Here is a 16,395-nt window from a genome sequence, read left to right on the forward strand (position 1 = left end):
TCTAAAAGTGAAACACATCCTCAAAAAATCAGAGAGTCAGGAAAATCAAACACTGTTTCATTTTGAGTTTTGAAAATAAAATGCTGACTGTTTATAGAAGACATGCTTAATTCAGGGGATAAAAACTGAACTGCTTTCTGGAGCCTAAAGAAGCTAATTAAAATGTGACCAGGCAGTGATTATATACTCAGAGGTGTCCCACAGGCCCTTAGATTTCCACAGCTCAGATAATCTCACTCGCGGCTATCATTTATACCAGGTGTCGGATACTTGGTACAGAAATGGATTTCTACCGTATCATCTCACTGTTCAGGCAATCCTGGTCAATTCCTTGGTATACTGCACATTAAATGAGGAGGCAAGACGCTTCTAACCAACTGAACTATCAAGAGAGTGAGGTTATAATGCATATCTATCCAACCCATTTAGGTATGATCCCCGAAGTTACTAAAGCCCTGGCCTTCATTCTCTCTCCACTCAGCATTCACGCTAAGCTATTATAAGGAAGCCAAAGATAAAACAGCTTCTGCATAATGAAACGCTAATCCCCAGAATGTGACGCCCACGACACAAATGAATGCTAGACAGAAGATAACCAAATGTCTAGACTTACTCAAACCCGCTTCTCGGAGTTCAAACTTGTACTCAAGGCTTTATCAGCTTATGAAGTGTAAACTGGTTTAAAAACACACAGCTGAACGACGGTAAGGAGCTAAATCCAGTAGAACCTCTTCACTTGGGCCTCTTGATTTGAGTTAGTCTGTGTTTATCTATCCGAGCACAGTAACTGCCTTCTTAAGCTGGTAGCAGCTTATTGAAAATAACATACAGTTTGCAGCCTCTGAAAGAGATGATGACCTTTGTCCTTCCATTTACTAAATATATTGGTAGATTGGAATATTTCCTGATAAGTCCGTTTTTCTGGCTCCTTAAAGTTAAATTAATAAGGTTGTACAATTTAAATATCTGAGGGATTTTGTTCAGTACAATGGACTGAAAGTATGGCTCTCTGGGTTCTAGAATGATGATGTCATTACATCTCAGACATTTTACCAGGAACCTCATTTCATTTCTATAACAACTCTCCGAGGGACCCAATTTCCTACCTAGGATACTAACTGTGTCCCCTGGCAAATTACCTTACACCTTGGTTTCTCCAACAGAAATGATAATTTTAAAATATGAAGGATTATATGGAATAAAAAGATGGCCAATTAATTCATATTAAGCACCAAAACAACAGTTGGTATATAGGCATATGTAATTTTAATATACATAATTCATTTTTATGTCTTTGTCAAGGTACCTCTTAAAACTTATTTTCTAATGAAAGTAAAAACTGAATTCGAACCTTGGAGATCACTTCAACAGAGGTTAGATATTGATACGCAAGGCCTCATTGATTTGCATCCCAATGGAATGTATTGATTCGGGCAGGGGGGTTTCTTTAACATTTACCTTTCATTATGCAAAGAAATAAAATTCACTAAGTGACAATTCAAGTGTATTATATATCTCTTTTGCACAAATATTTTTATTGTACAACTGTAGGTTCCAGAGGAGTTATTTCAACATCTAAGTCCTAGTTTTCCCCAGGCAGGTGGGAAGTAGAGTTCGGTAGGAAGCAAAAGCAGAAGCAGCTGAGAAAAGCATCCATGAGTGAGTTGTGCCCACTACCACCCCTCCCCATCTCTTCCGGAAGCAAGAATTATCTCAAGGCAGGAAAAATAAGGTGAGGACATTTTAAATTGTTTTTTTCCTCCCTTCAAATGAGTGAGGAGAATTATGCCCAGTGAGGGGAAACAGAATCAGTACCTAAGTCAATAATGTAAATAGGATTGTAGGTAAATGTTTAATTTATTCGTGGGAAAAAAATATCAGGCTTTCTTGAGCATCCATTTTTGCATTTAGTGTGCTGATAACAAATGGTCATTATCTCGTTTCTGTAAAGCAGTGTTTATGAATTGAGAAAAAACTTTAGTCAATAATGTATGTGTCTGGGAGTACCTGAAGTAACACAACTTATTTTCTTAGAAGGATCCCATCATTTAGATCAAATTAATGTAAAATGACTTTCTCCCCCAAAACCTAAATTAGAGAGATTTTACTGGCCCAATAATTAACACTGCATTACACATCTACTTTCCTTTGTACCCTCTACCCCTATGGCTTTTTAATACAGACAAAGCTTTTGCTATAACCATGGAGTATACAATAGAGCAATCTGTAAAATATAAGAAAGAATAATGCCTACCTTAGAGGGTTGTTGTGGAGATTTAATGAGACAGTTCATGAAAAGCACTTAATATAATGCCTGGTACATATTAAGTATTCCATAAATGTCAACTATAATTATTCTTCTCCTCAATGTATAAACTTCTATTTAATAAAGAGATGTTTTCTAAACAAATCTCCAACTTACCTTGCACACCATAAATTTTAAAATAATTACTCTACATACAATACCTCAGACCCCTCTCTGAATCCCATCCCATTTCCAATGTATTTCTTTCTTAGTTCCTACCTCTTTCTCCTTTTATTATGTCATGGACATAGCTGAATTCCTCTCATAGACCTTTAGTTTCTGGAAAGCAGAAACCCTATTTCATTTATCATTGTATACTCAGTAGAATATGGCTTAGCACAATGTATAGTATAGGTTTTTAGTAAGCATTTATTGAATGAATAAATGAATGCATTAGTGAACAAAGAAATACATGATGACATAAATCCTAGGGTCCAACAGGCAACTACCCCACCGATATTTTAATCTTTTTGAACATTTAGTGTTCCTTTCACACGTCCCAAATTGTTAATTCTCTAGAATACACTTTAAAAAAAAAAAAAGGTTGTCTGTTAAAAGGAAAAGGTCCATCCCATCTTGACTGAATTTTTACTAATATTAGTGGCCCCACCCCCAGTTTGTTTCATAGATAACATCTGCTGGGATTTTTGGAAGTTTTTTGTCATGAAGGCAAGGCAAACACCAACAATAATTTCTAAGCCATAGTTCTTAAGGGAAATCAGAATAGAAAGCATTTGATTATATGCCTACTTTAACAAATAGAGGGAATTACACCTTTTTTTAATGGCCCACCCTGCTTTTCGCTTTATGAATACTATATCTAGCTACCAAACAATTGATGCCATTTGGGTTCAAAGAACAAATCCATGACTCTGTCCCTAAGAAGGCTAATCATAAATTATCAACATCTCATATTTTAAGGATATTGCCATTCCATGCAATAGTACTCTGTACATTGAGACCTGAGCCAAATTATATTGTTCTACTGAACATATACTTATCAAACTCTATACAATGTTATTGAAAATTACACCAGCAATGATGATCAATTCAAGTCAAATTATATTCAGTAACAATAACTTATATAAATGTGTACTTCTTGACAATTTACAGACTATTATAGAAGGGCAGGACTACGTAAGTCTAGCATGGGATGACTGACAGCAACTGGTGTGGGATTTCTAAGTTTTACCTTTTTATCAAGAAGAGACAAATTGAAGCAACATGGGACTTCCATGTTTAGAATATGATTCTCCAGTTTAGAATATAATTCTTCCTTTAAAGACTTGGTTTAAAAGTCAACTTCTCAGAAGCCCACCATATTAATTCCATCTTTAACCTCAGGGCTCTTGAGGTTAAAAACTGTGTGAATGAATGAATGAATAACGGACGAGAAGGAGCAGTGAGCTAGGGTGATTAATGGGAGTGTGTGTCCAATTACTCTAATACAGCAAAAGATTGAGAAGTGAACACTGTCCAAAAGATATTTGGCACATAACAGGTGCTTAAAATGTTCATTAAATGGAAAAATTAATGAATAATTCTTCATTGAACTGTTTTTATGTAGAAGGTACACTTTCTCAAATTATTGTCATTGACAAAGTAGACACTTTTCCCTGTGCTATTATTTTTGTCCTCTAATCTTTGAATCCCTGGTTCCCTGTGAAAAGTTCTTGTAGTTGTACAAAAATGGAAATGGGGGGGGGTCGTACTAAGTGGTACGTCTCTCTGTTGACACATGAACTCCCCCCTCAACCACCCCCAGCAGAGTACTTCCAGAAATGCTTAGTCTTTGGAATAAAGTAGCAAGTGCAGAAATCCACTGCAATACAGAGCATGGTATATGTCAAATCAAAGAAGAAACAGAAGCATGAATCACTCGTGAGACTGGGATAGTTTGACTATGTAATCCTCCAAACTCTAAAAATTGTAGGTGTTAACAACTTAGTGTAAATGATGCTACAAATTTCTGTTTGTTCCTTATGTATCTGATGTGGACATCAGTCACGGTCTGGAATTTAGTCAATGCTTTCCTATTTCAAGATGTTTCAGGGGATGGAATGTACCACACATCATCTATGTGCAAACCCCAAGTTTGTCCCCAGTCTGGGACTTTACCCTTGATATGTCCACAGAGGCTTCCCTAGTTAGCCTTCCTGAACTAGCTCCTCCATTTACTACCCACCCTAAGCCTCCATGTCCTTTTCTACTGAATGAGGATAAGAGTACATGTACCTTACAGCTGTCATGAGCTTCTGATGAGCTGATGCTCATAGATATTTTAGCACAGTGCCTGGCACATAAGAAATGATCAATAAGGCCATATATGACAACCCACAGCCAACACTGTTCTCAATGGTGAAAAACTGAAACCATTTCCTCTAAGATCAGGAACAAGACAAGGATGTCCACTCTCACCACTATTATTCAACATAATTTTGGAAGTTTTAGCCACAGCAATCAGAGGAGAAATAGAAATAAAAGGAATCCAAATCAGGAAAGAAGAAGTAAAGCTGTCACTGTTTGCAGATGACATGATACTATACATAGAGAATCCTAAAGACTCTACCAGAAGACTACTAGAGCTAATCAATGAATGTGGTAAAGTAGCAGCATACAAAATTAATGCACAGAAATCTCTTGCATTCCTATACACTAATGATGACAACTCTGAAAGAGAAATTAATGGGAAACACTCCCATTTACCATTGCAACAAAAAGAATAAAATACCTAGGAATAAACCTACCTAAGGAGACAAAAGACTTGTATGCAGAAAACTATAAGACACTGATGGAAGAAATTAAAGATGATACAAACAGATGGAGAGATATACCATATTCTTGGATTGGAAGAATCAACATTGTGAAAATGACAATACTACCCAAAGCAATCTACAGATTCAATGCAATCCTTATCAAACTACCACTGGCATTTTTCACAGAACTAGAACAAAAAATTTCACACTTTGTATGGAAACACAAAAGACCCAGAACAGCCAAAGCCATCTTGAGAAAGAAAAACGAAGCTGGAGGAATCAGGCTCCCTGACTTCAGACTATACTACAAAGCTACAGTAATCAAGACACTATGGTACTGGCACAAAAACAGAAATATAGATCAATGGAACAGGATAGAAAGCCCAGAGAGAAACCCACACACATATGGTAACCTTATATTTGATAAAGGAGGCAAGAATATACAATGGAGAAAGACAGCCTCTTCAATAAGTGGTGCTGGGAAAACTGGACAGCTACATGTAAAAGAATGAAATTAGAAGACTCCCTAACACCATACACAAAAATAAACTCAAAATGGATTAAAGACCTAAATGTAAGGCCAGACACTATAAAACTCCTAGAGGAAAACGTAGGCAGAACACTCTGACATAAATCACAGCAAGATCCTTCTTGACCCACCTCCTAGAGAAATGGAAATAAGAACAAAAATAAACAAGTGGGACCTAATGAAACTTAAAAGCTTTTGCACAGCAAAGGAAACCATAAACAAGATGAAAAGACGACCCTCAGAATGGGAGAAAATATTTGCAAATGAAGCAACTGACAAAGGATTAATCTCCAAAATTTACAAGCAGTTCATGCAGCTCAATATCAAAAAAACAAACAACCCAATCCAAAAATGGGCAGAAGACCTAAATAGACATTTCTCCAAAGAAGATATACAGATTGCCAACAAACACATGAAAGGATGCTCAACAGCACTGATCATTAGAGAAACGCAAATCAAAACTACAATGAGGACACTTAGGTTGCTTCCATGTCCTGGCTATTGTAAATAGAGCTGCAATGAACATTGTGGTACATGACTCTTTTTGAATTATGGTTTTCTCAGGGTATATGCTCAGTAGTGGGATTGCTGGGTCATATGGCAGTTCTATTTTTAGTTTTTTAAGGAACCTCCATACTGTTCTCCATAGTGGCTGTATCAATTTACATTCCCACCAACAGTGTATGAGGGTTCCCTTTTCTCCACACCCTCTCCAGCATTTATTGTTTGTAGATTTTTTGATGATGGCCATTCTGACCGGTGTGAGATGATATCGCATTGTAGTTTTGATATGCATTTCTCTAATGATTAATGATGTTGAGCATTCTTCCATGTGTTTGTTGGCAATCTGTATATCTTCTTTGGAGAAACGTCTATTTAGGTCTTCTGCTAAGAAGATGTGGCAATATATACAATGAAATATTACTCAGCCATAAAAAGAAATGAAATTGAGTTATTTGTAGTGAGGTGGATGGACCTAGAGTCTGTCATACAGAGTGAAGTAAGTCAGAAAGAGAAAAACAAATACCGTATGCTAACACATATATATGGAATCTAAGAAAAAAAATGGTCATGAAGAACGTAGGGGCAGGATGGGAATAAAGACGCAGACCTACTAGAGAATGGACTTGAGGACACGGGGAAGGGGAAGGGTAAGCTGGGACAAAGTGAGAGAGTGGTAGTGTATATATGGACATATATACAGTACCAAATGTAAAATAGATAGCTAGCAGGAAGCAGTCACATAGCACAGGGAGATCAGCTCAGTGCTTTGTGACCAGTTAGAAGGGTGGGATAGGGAGGGAGGGAGGGAGGGAGGGAGGGAGACGCAAGAGGGAAGAGATATGGGGATATATGTATATGTATAACTGATTCACTTTGTTATAAAGCAGAAACTAACACACCACTGTAAAGCAATTATACTCCAATAAAAACGTAAAAAAAAACCCTACAATGCGATATCATCTTACACCGGTCAGAATGGCCATCATCAAAAAATCTACAAACAATAAATGCTGGAGAGGGTGTGGAGAAAAGGGAACCCTCATACACTGTTGGTGGGAATGTAAATTGATACAGCCACTATGGAGAACAGTATGGAGGTTCCTTAAAAAACTAAAAATAGAACTGCCATATGACCCAGCAATCCCACTACTGGGCATATACCCTGAGAAAACCATAATTCAAAAAGAGTCATGTACCACAATGTTCATTGCAGCTCTATTTACAATAGCCAGGACATGGAAGCAACCTAAGTGTCCACTGACAGATGAATGGATAAAGAAGATGTGGCACATATATACAGTGGAATATTACTCAGCCATAAAAAGAAACAAAATTGAGTTATTTGTAGTGAGATGGATGGACCTAGAGTCTGTCATACAGAGTGAAGTAAGTCAGAAAGAGAAAGATAAATACTGTATGCTAACACATATATATGAATCTAAAAAAAAAAAAATAAGGTTATGAAGAACCTAGGCAGGACAGGAATAAAGACGCAGATGTAGAGAATGGACTTGAGAACACAGGGAGGGGGAAGGGTAAGCTGGGACGAAGTGAGAGAGTGGAATGGACTTCCATATACTACCAAATGTAAAATAGCTAGTGGGAAGCAGCCGCATAGCACAGGGAGATCAGCTCAGTGCTTTGTGACCACCTAGAGGGGTGGGATAGGGAGGGTGGGAGGGAGATGCAAGAGGGAGGAGATATGGGGATATATGTATATGTATAGCTGATTCACTCTGCTATAAAGCAGAAACTAACACACCATTGTAAAGCAATTATACTCCAATAAAGATGTTAAAAAAAAGAAATGATCAATAAATGTTATCTATTGTAGTCATTATCTCTGTAATTAATAACCAAGCCTATTCTTATGATCATTCCATTACTATCTGCTCACTTGCCCAGTAATAATCCAAGTTTTATAAGTATATTTTATAAATTTTTATCTTTTTCATTGAAGTATAATTGACTTGTATTAGCTTCAGGTGTACAACATAGTGATTCAATATTTTTACACATTACAAAATGATCACCACTAGAATTTTTAAAAATAATATTTAGAATGAATGAATCAAAACGTCCAAATGACTTGCAATCAAAAGGGATACTCTCCCTCATGGTGGGGTGTAGTGGTGTGCATGGGAGAGGACCTGGGCCTCAGGGGTGCCATTCTCAGAGAAGTGAGGCCCAAGGTGGACCTCATTCTTTGGAGAAATCAGCAAATATAACAACCAAGGGTGCAAGGGGAGCCTTGAGGAGAAAGGTATACGAAGGAAGCACAGCTGGACGTGTGTGGTGAGCAGATTTCCAAGGCTGCTAGGGGTTGAGGTGCTAGGGGCAAGCAAGGTTAGGCTGGGAGGGAAAAAGCCAGTGACACATCCGAAGGAATCTCGTGGCCGTCTGCCAGCGTTGGGCAAAGTCCACTCTTCTACCCCAGCGGAGGGCAGCGGACGTGTGTGGGGATGGTGACAGACCAGTAACTGCTCATGCTCGTATCTACCGAGCTCCTAAAGGGTGAGCCCTCATTCTTTGGCCTACTTGGCCATGATCAGAGCAGATTTATTCTGCTGCAGAGAGATGCAAGGACGGAGGACGGCTTGGGGTTGTGGGGGGGGCGGACAGTAACTTTTTATACAACACACACGCACGTACACACAACCACATGACTGCCTCTGAGAATAGAGCCCGCAAATACTCTGTTGGAACATAAATGCACTCTGAAAATGATAGAAAGTCACACATTAATGCAAATTATGTAAATCCTCACTAAGTAACTTGAATCAAGTGAAAATTACAACTGCATCAAGGTTCTCTATAAACGTTGAGTTGGAGTGTTCTACGCTGCGTTTTGTTTCTGTGGTGTGAAGGTGGCTAGAGATAATGGTGGTATAACTGCCACTGTCCCTGGGGACCTTCAAACAAATGAGCTATCTTGTGAAACAGTTCCAGGATGCCAACTTTCTAAATAAATATTAAAATGCATTTATTGTCTGCATCACTTAAGAGGTGGAGGATGAACGGGGCATGATTTGAAAGACCTGCATGGTTTTATTTAACAACAGCTCAGCTATTAGACCATCTAGAGTATTAGGAAGACAGTCTTAGAGTTACGCTGGTGTTCTGAGTATGTCTACACGGTGTGCATGGAGGTGGCCACCCACAAATGGTCTTGTTACTCTGCCCCAAGTGGATAAAACTCAGTCCCAAACGATCCACATTTCGTAGAACCCCGACATTGCCTAATTTGTATTCACTGTGCAAGTCCTTACTCTCAGACCTGAAGGCATTATTAGAGAGTGAGAAAACAGACATTCCTCTTGGGAAGCTGAAAGATGACTTTCTAAGCTGCCACTGGATAGAATGAGGCATAAAAATAACTTGGAAGGCTGTTACCTCACAACCAGAGCACGTAATACCTAACAGTTAGTTACAGACTACGCCTCTCTTCTGTGTATTTTAATTAAAGATTTCAACTGTGAAGAGACAAAAACTGAAAATGTGTACATAATCCATCTAATTTTGCATAATTTCTCATGAGCTGCAGAGCGGATTGTCACCCTGGGTGACCCTGATTTACATGTGATATACGCACACTTACGGGCTTGTGGCATAAAAAACGCTCTGGCTGGGTATCAGCGGTCCTCTTTTTGACTTGCACAGGAAACCATACGGTTCCCAGTTGGAATTCAGTGGAAGCACATTAGGAGAGGGGACAGTTTTGTATTAGGTTCATGCAACTCAAGTTGCCAGGGTAGCATGAGCTGTTTACCAACCGGTGTTTCAGGCCTTCCTGTTTTAAAGGTTTTTATCTAATACAGTGAGAGAACAGAAGTCCACATGCATCTAAGGGTGCGATTATTCACACGAAAACGAACACAGCACACGGCCCCCACAGAGCAGTCAGCGGTGTCACTTTAACAGTGGCAACGACACAGAAGAAAAAAAAAAAGAAGCAAAATCAGTTATTGCACTAACAGTTACTTTTGCCCACCTCTCCTTGGAGAAACAATGACTAAAATAAGTAATGTTTAAAGAATGGATTAGTACGGCTCTGAGATCAGAGGATGGAAAGTAATGTATAAATCTTCAGACTTGTGAGGGTTGGAGTCTTTCCTTTTCTTCTGAATGGGCACTTTTCAAAAATATTTTGAACGTGAAAAGCTACAGAGTTAAACATTGGGCTGCCTCCTACTTTATAAGGTTATACGCAGGCCCGAGGGGAAGGCCAGGGCAGACACACGCAAAGCTTCATACGTGTGCCGGGGAGGGGCGTTGAGTGTGCACGCATACACACACATGCCTGCATACCAAGGCAGCGATCAGGACAACCACACTAGGACAAATGCAAACCAACCACAATTCAGTCCCAAACTCATGATTTTCTATGGAAATAAACAGAGAGAACACGAAGTTTAGCCAAGATTGACTTTTAAGCCCACTTCATGGCTATTGTACATTTATTTCTTCTAATATCTGAATCTCAGCGCCTGTTGCAAAGACAGTGTTTACATAGGCTATTCAACTTCTGAAGGACACGGGGGTTTGCTTTTTGCCTCTGTGTGCAAGAAAGAACGGTGGAGCCATACTCCTACTCGTTCCAAGTTGGAGCAGAGCTGTCTCAGCTCCTAGCAAGGATTCTCCTTAGAGAGGCCACACAGTTGGAGACGGGAGGCAGGGAGACTCTGCATCAAGACGTATCAGACGCACAGTCCTTTGGCAACGCACTGAGCGAATGTTTCTGCCAACAGAGGGGCTTCCGTGAGCTCACAGCGTGGGTGAGCTGGAGGGGGGGCCGTGCATAGTAAGTGGGAACAAGCAAAGTCCAGATCACACCCCTCTCCTCCACCCACTGGTGTCACCATAGCTCCTGTTCTCCCTCCTCTTGTGACACCTTCAAAACTTTTGCCTTCAATGAATGGAAGCTCCGAGACACCTATAACCTTGTTTGCTGAGGTTCTTACTCTTTGACTTGAAAAGATCCCCCCTTCTTGGAGGGAGACTTAGCAGAGAGGGGTTTTGAGTCCCTCCACCTGGCAATTCTACGTCAGTGAATCCTATTCCTAATTCTACAGTGAAATCTCCCTAACAAATTGAGGGGCAACAATAAAAAAGAATGAAATATTGCCATTTGCAGCAACGTGGTTGGACCTGGAGAATATTATGCTTGGTGAAGTAAGTCAGACAGAGAAAGACAAATACTATATGACGTCGCTTGTATTGTGGAAATCTAAAAAATAATGCAAACGAATCTATATGCAAAACAGAAACAGACTCACAGATACAGAAAACAAACTTCTGGTTACCAAAGGGGAAAGGGAGTGGAGGAGAGATAAATTAGGAGTATGGGATTAACAGATAAAAACTACTATAAATAGATAAGCAGCAAGGATTTACTACACAGCACAGGGAATTATACCCAACATCCTGTAATAACTTATAATGAAATATAATCTGCAAAAAACCCTAATGAATCACTATGCTGTACACCTGAAACTAACATAATATTGCAAATCAACTACACTTCAATGTTAAAAAGTTACTTAATAAAATTTAATTAAGCTTTCAAAGAGTAAAATATTTGGATTTATGTAAATTATAAAAAATGAGCAGCAGCAATAGTAAGAGGTCCTGCCCGTCGCCAAGCAAATCAGAAATGGAATTCATTCAACCAGGCACACCTTTACTTCTCATTGTAGAGAGCCGGTTGTGAATCTTGTCCTTCCAAGAAAGCCTCCTCAGGTGGGCACATGCTACCGGAAATGAACACACGGCAACAGCAGGGGTTGGGGTAGAGATGCTTCTTTCACTTTTTTTTTTTAAATTTATTTATTTATGGCTGTGTTGGGTCTTCGTTTCTGTGCGAGGGCTTTCTCTAGTTGCGGCAAGCGGGGGCCACTCTTAATCGCGGTGCACGGGCCTCTCACTATCGTGGCCTCTCTTGTTGTGGAGCACAGGCTCAGTAGTTGTGGCTCACGGACCTAGTTGCTCCACGGCATGTGGGATCTTCCCAGACCAGGGCTCGAACCCGTGTCCCCTTCATTGGCAGGCAGATTCTCAACCACTGCGCCATCAGGGAAGCCCTGCTTCTTTCACTTTTATTTATCCCTGAGCTCTCCATTTTTTAACCTTGGCCAATGAGGTCTTATTTTTGTTTTTTCATATTTTTCTAAGGCAGAGGGAAACTAGGAATGTTAAAGGTTTCCTACTGAAAAATACTTCATTTTCAGTGAAGTGATTAAAAAATTATTGCCTTAGCATTTTTGAAGTTTATAACAGAGTACTGTTGACTATATAATCACTGTGCTGTGCACTAGATCTTGAGGACTTATCTTCTAGTTGCAGGTTTGTATCTTAAACGACATCTCCCCAATTCCACCCTCATCAAGCCCCTGGTAACCACCATTCTACGCTCTGCCTGTCTTAACTGTTCTCACCATGAAGAAGAAATGACAATTATGTGATGAGACAGAAGTGTTAGCTAGCACTATAGTGGCAATCATACTGCAATATATAAATGTATCAAATCAACATGTGTGAGTTGATCATAATCACACATCAATCTCTGAATAATATTTCACTTGCTAATCCACAAGTCTGAGGATTGGAGTGCTGCCTCTGATCTATTACCTGTTCACGTATGATCAACAGTCCTGAAAGCCAGTGGTGAGACCAGCCTGGAACTCAGGGGTTCTGACCTTCAGTTCCTTTTGTAATTGTTGTTACAATATAATTGCTCCTAGAAGCCAAAGCAGAGGTATGGGTTCAAATGAAGGCAGGAAAGAGGCATATCCACATGTGTGTGCAAGTGTGTAGGAGTGGGCCGCACACGCCATCATTCCATGATTTGGAACTATCCACACGGCTCGTCTGGAAAATCACAGTGGCAGGAAGGTGACTTTTGAACCCTGCTGGGAGCCTGACTATTGACTGCATCTCCCTCTACGACCTGCAGGGGTTGTATCCGCAAACCCTGGCTATTTAACAGCAGTACAAGTTGGGTAACTTCCAGGGTCTGCCCCGCGTTCCAGGCACAAGCACACATTAGCTCATGCCTCCTGAGAAAGTGGTCATTTCATGAAGAATAAACCAGAATTCTCCTTGCTGTCATTACCTCCCTCCCCACTTAGAATGGTGGTTAGAGGGATGTTTAAGGAAGCCTCTGGAAGACCTTGCTGGGTGTGGCTTTGATAGAGAGGATCGTCTGGGATCTCCGACGGAGTTAGGAGTCAAGAGGAGGGAAGTGTTCTAGGGGCCACGGGAGTGTAGGTGTTCCATGTCGCTTTAGGAGCCATTCAGAACCTTTGGGAAGATTCAGAGCAGCTCTGGTCGAGCTGGAAGCAACCCTATCCCTGGTGCTGTATCTCTTCTGAGGACCTTCCAGAACCATCTGATGGTGTTGGGTCTGGGCTGGGGGCTCTCTGCTGCACTGTGCACCTGGGCTCTTCTATGAATGGCTGTTTCTAGTGCCTTTGCAGACTATTTCACAATGTGCCCACTACGTATAAAAGTAATCAACCAAAAGCAGAGCAATACTCTAGCTATTGCCTTTTCTTCCCTCTAAAATGCTACCAACTACTAGATCTCCTTAATTCTTTCATATTTTAAAGCATACAGATATGTTTGACTTCAGGGTTCCATGGAGCAGAGCAAAAACAAATATCTACAGGTGCTGTCTCAGGACCTCTCTGAACTCACAAACTTCACATTTGGGAAAACGGGGACCCCACTTCACTTCACTGTGCCAAGCTGTTTACCCAAAGTGACCCATCAGGCACTTGCATTCCTTACTCAAGTGTATTAGTTTAAGATGCCTTTTTGTACAGCTGCATTTTAAGAGTGATTACTCCTTAACTTACTGTCTAGAAATGCTCTGAATATATTTTACTGCAACAAAAAGTCTAGTTATAGGTCACAGAAAAGCATCATTCTCACCCCCTGGATTCTGCAGATTTTCCCTACCTTCTTAATCAACCTTCAGACTTTTCCCTTTTCCTTTGAAACAGCAGATTTCAGCTATCCCTAATAATCTGACTCCCTAAGGCTTCTGCTTCGACATTTATCTTGTAAACACCGAAGAGTTTATTATTATTATTAGATTTACTTTTTGGGTCTCGCGATAGCCCTCACTACGTGTGCTATTCGCTTTTTCAAAATTTAGGAATGAGAAGTCATTTGGGAAAAGGTCTCTCCTGTGCCCATCAGACGCTCCCTAACTCAACCACAAATGTGGCTGCAACAGCGGAGTCAGTGGTCCACGTCCCATACCAAGTTTGCCCGTGCGAGCTGACCCTGTGTTCCAGAATGAGGGGTGTGCACTGTTTCAGCACACTGACACTGGAGTCAGACTTCAGGGCTAGCCTCAAGATGCTCACAGACTGATATTAACCATGGTCTGCTACAAGCATATGGAAAAAGACAGGCTGGAGCAGATCACAAGCAAAGACTCAGTGGCATATTTGCCCACAGTCCTGCTACAGTGGCATAGCTTGGAAAGAGTGTGAGGCAAGGCATGCATCCAGTACTTCACTCTGGAAGGGGGATCATGTGTGTGGAGGGGAATCTACAAACCTTGGAAGGACAGAAGGCAACATGGCTTGAAAGTTATGAGTAATGAGCCGCTTAGGGGGAAGGAAGCTGATTCTGTCATTCATTCTGACAGGGCTTCTTAACGGGAAAGGAGAGGGCTGAGAGTGCGGGATGGGCGGGGAGGCACAGAGAGAGGACAGAAGGGTGAAGCCAGCCAGGCAAATGAGAATGAGAAATTGCAATTACGGACCTTATGGAGGAGCTGCTGGGAAGCTACTCTGGCCAAAGGAAAATGTTGATTGGACCAATTTTCAGAGGGAAACAGACAGCCCTTCTGCAAGCAGATGGATGACAAATCTCTGGGAGGAGGCTGTGTTGTTCATGTGTGAAATGGTCTTAGCCAAAGAGTAAAAGCGCCAAGCCATGTATGTAAGCAGGAGCCACCTGGCCTGTATGTGGTGGTGGGGTGGGGGTGTGTGTGTGTGTGTGAAGGATGCAGAGACATTGGCAGCAAAACCTCTAGCTGAAAACTCCAGGACCATTAAACTAAGTGAGTCTCCATGTGTACATCTCTCTCTCGTGCACGCGATTCCCTCTCCCTCCACCCACCCGGCACCCTCCTGCTTCTTTAACCCTTCTCCATCTTCTACACGTATCTCCTCTCACGGAACAACAAAACTAAGAAACTGCAAGTAAAAACTCAAATACAAGGCAGGATCGAGGGACTTCCCTGTCGGTCCAGTGGTTAAGAATCTGCCTTCCAAAGCAGGGGACACGGGTTCAATCCCTGGTTGGGGAACTAAGATCCCACATGCCATGGGGCAACTAAGTCCACATGTCTCAACTACCAAGCACATGCAGTCTGGAGCCCACATGCTGCAACTAGCCCACTCGCATGCTGCAAGTAGAGAGAAGCCTGCGCGCGCCAAAAAAAAATCCTGCATGCCACAACGAAGATCCTGTGTGCCGCAACTAAGACCCGGCACAGCCAAGTAAAATAAATAAATAAATATTTTAAAAAAAGAAAAAAAAAAAAAAAAGGCAGGATTGAGATGAAGGGACCAGAAATAATCTGCCAGCAAAGGACAAAGTCAGAACAAGCCCTTCTCTCCCCATAAAGCCTGTCCTCGTGGACTGGATTTCCTGGGGAGGTAGAGCAGGAGGGGTTTTTGTGGAAGTGCACAGTCTGGGTCCAAAGGTGGAGCCCCACGTGGCCTTCCATGAGGTCCATGGCTCTCTCCTGGGCAGATGTCATAGACATTCCTCACCAGGAATTCTTATTGTTCTTTTGAGGTTAAGGTAAACCAGGTTTCTTGGGAATTCCTTGGTGGACTCAGCGCTTTTGCTGCCAGGGCCAGGGTTCAACCCCTGATCTGGGAGCTAAGATTCCACTAGCCACGCGGCCAAAAAACAAAAAAAGTAAGCCAGGCTTCTCAACCTCAGCGCTGTGGATATATTTTGTGCCGGATTATTCCACTGTGTGGGGGGTTGCCCTGTGCTTTATGGGCGCTGGACAACACCCCTGGTCTCTACTCACTAGATGCTGGTAGCACCTCCCCAAGTTGTGACGACCAAAAATGTCTCCAGACAACAAGCCTCCTGGGGGGTGGAGCTGAGATGGGAACCACGGAGACGAACCTTATATAGGGTTGGCTGGTTCCAAGTGGAGATACCGTCTCGTTCTTTGCATGAAGGTTAAACACACACACATGCACACACACAAATTCATAAACATACGCTCACACAATGTTATTAAAGACTCTAAGGATGGGTGG

General features: G+C 41.3%; 1 protein-coding gene and 1 long non-coding RNA gene across 8 annotated transcripts in view; both read right to left on the reverse strand.

The window, feature by feature from the left end:
• LOC309638869 overlaps positions 1–16,395 on the reverse strand; it is a 344,192-nt gene that overhangs the window by 264,068 nt on the left and 63,729 nt on the right. The window lies entirely within an intron of this gene.
• ATXN1 (ataxin 1) overlaps positions 1–16,395 on the reverse strand; it is a 387,507-nt gene that overhangs the window by 86,572 nt on the left and 284,540 nt on the right. The window lies entirely within an intron of this gene.

This window comes from Balaenoptera physalus, assembly GCF_965194825.1.
Source record: "Balaenoptera physalus genome assembly, chromosome: 11".
Classification (NCBI taxonomy): Eukaryota; Metazoa; Chordata; class Mammalia; order Artiodactyla; family Balaenopteridae; genus Balaenoptera; species Balaenoptera physalus.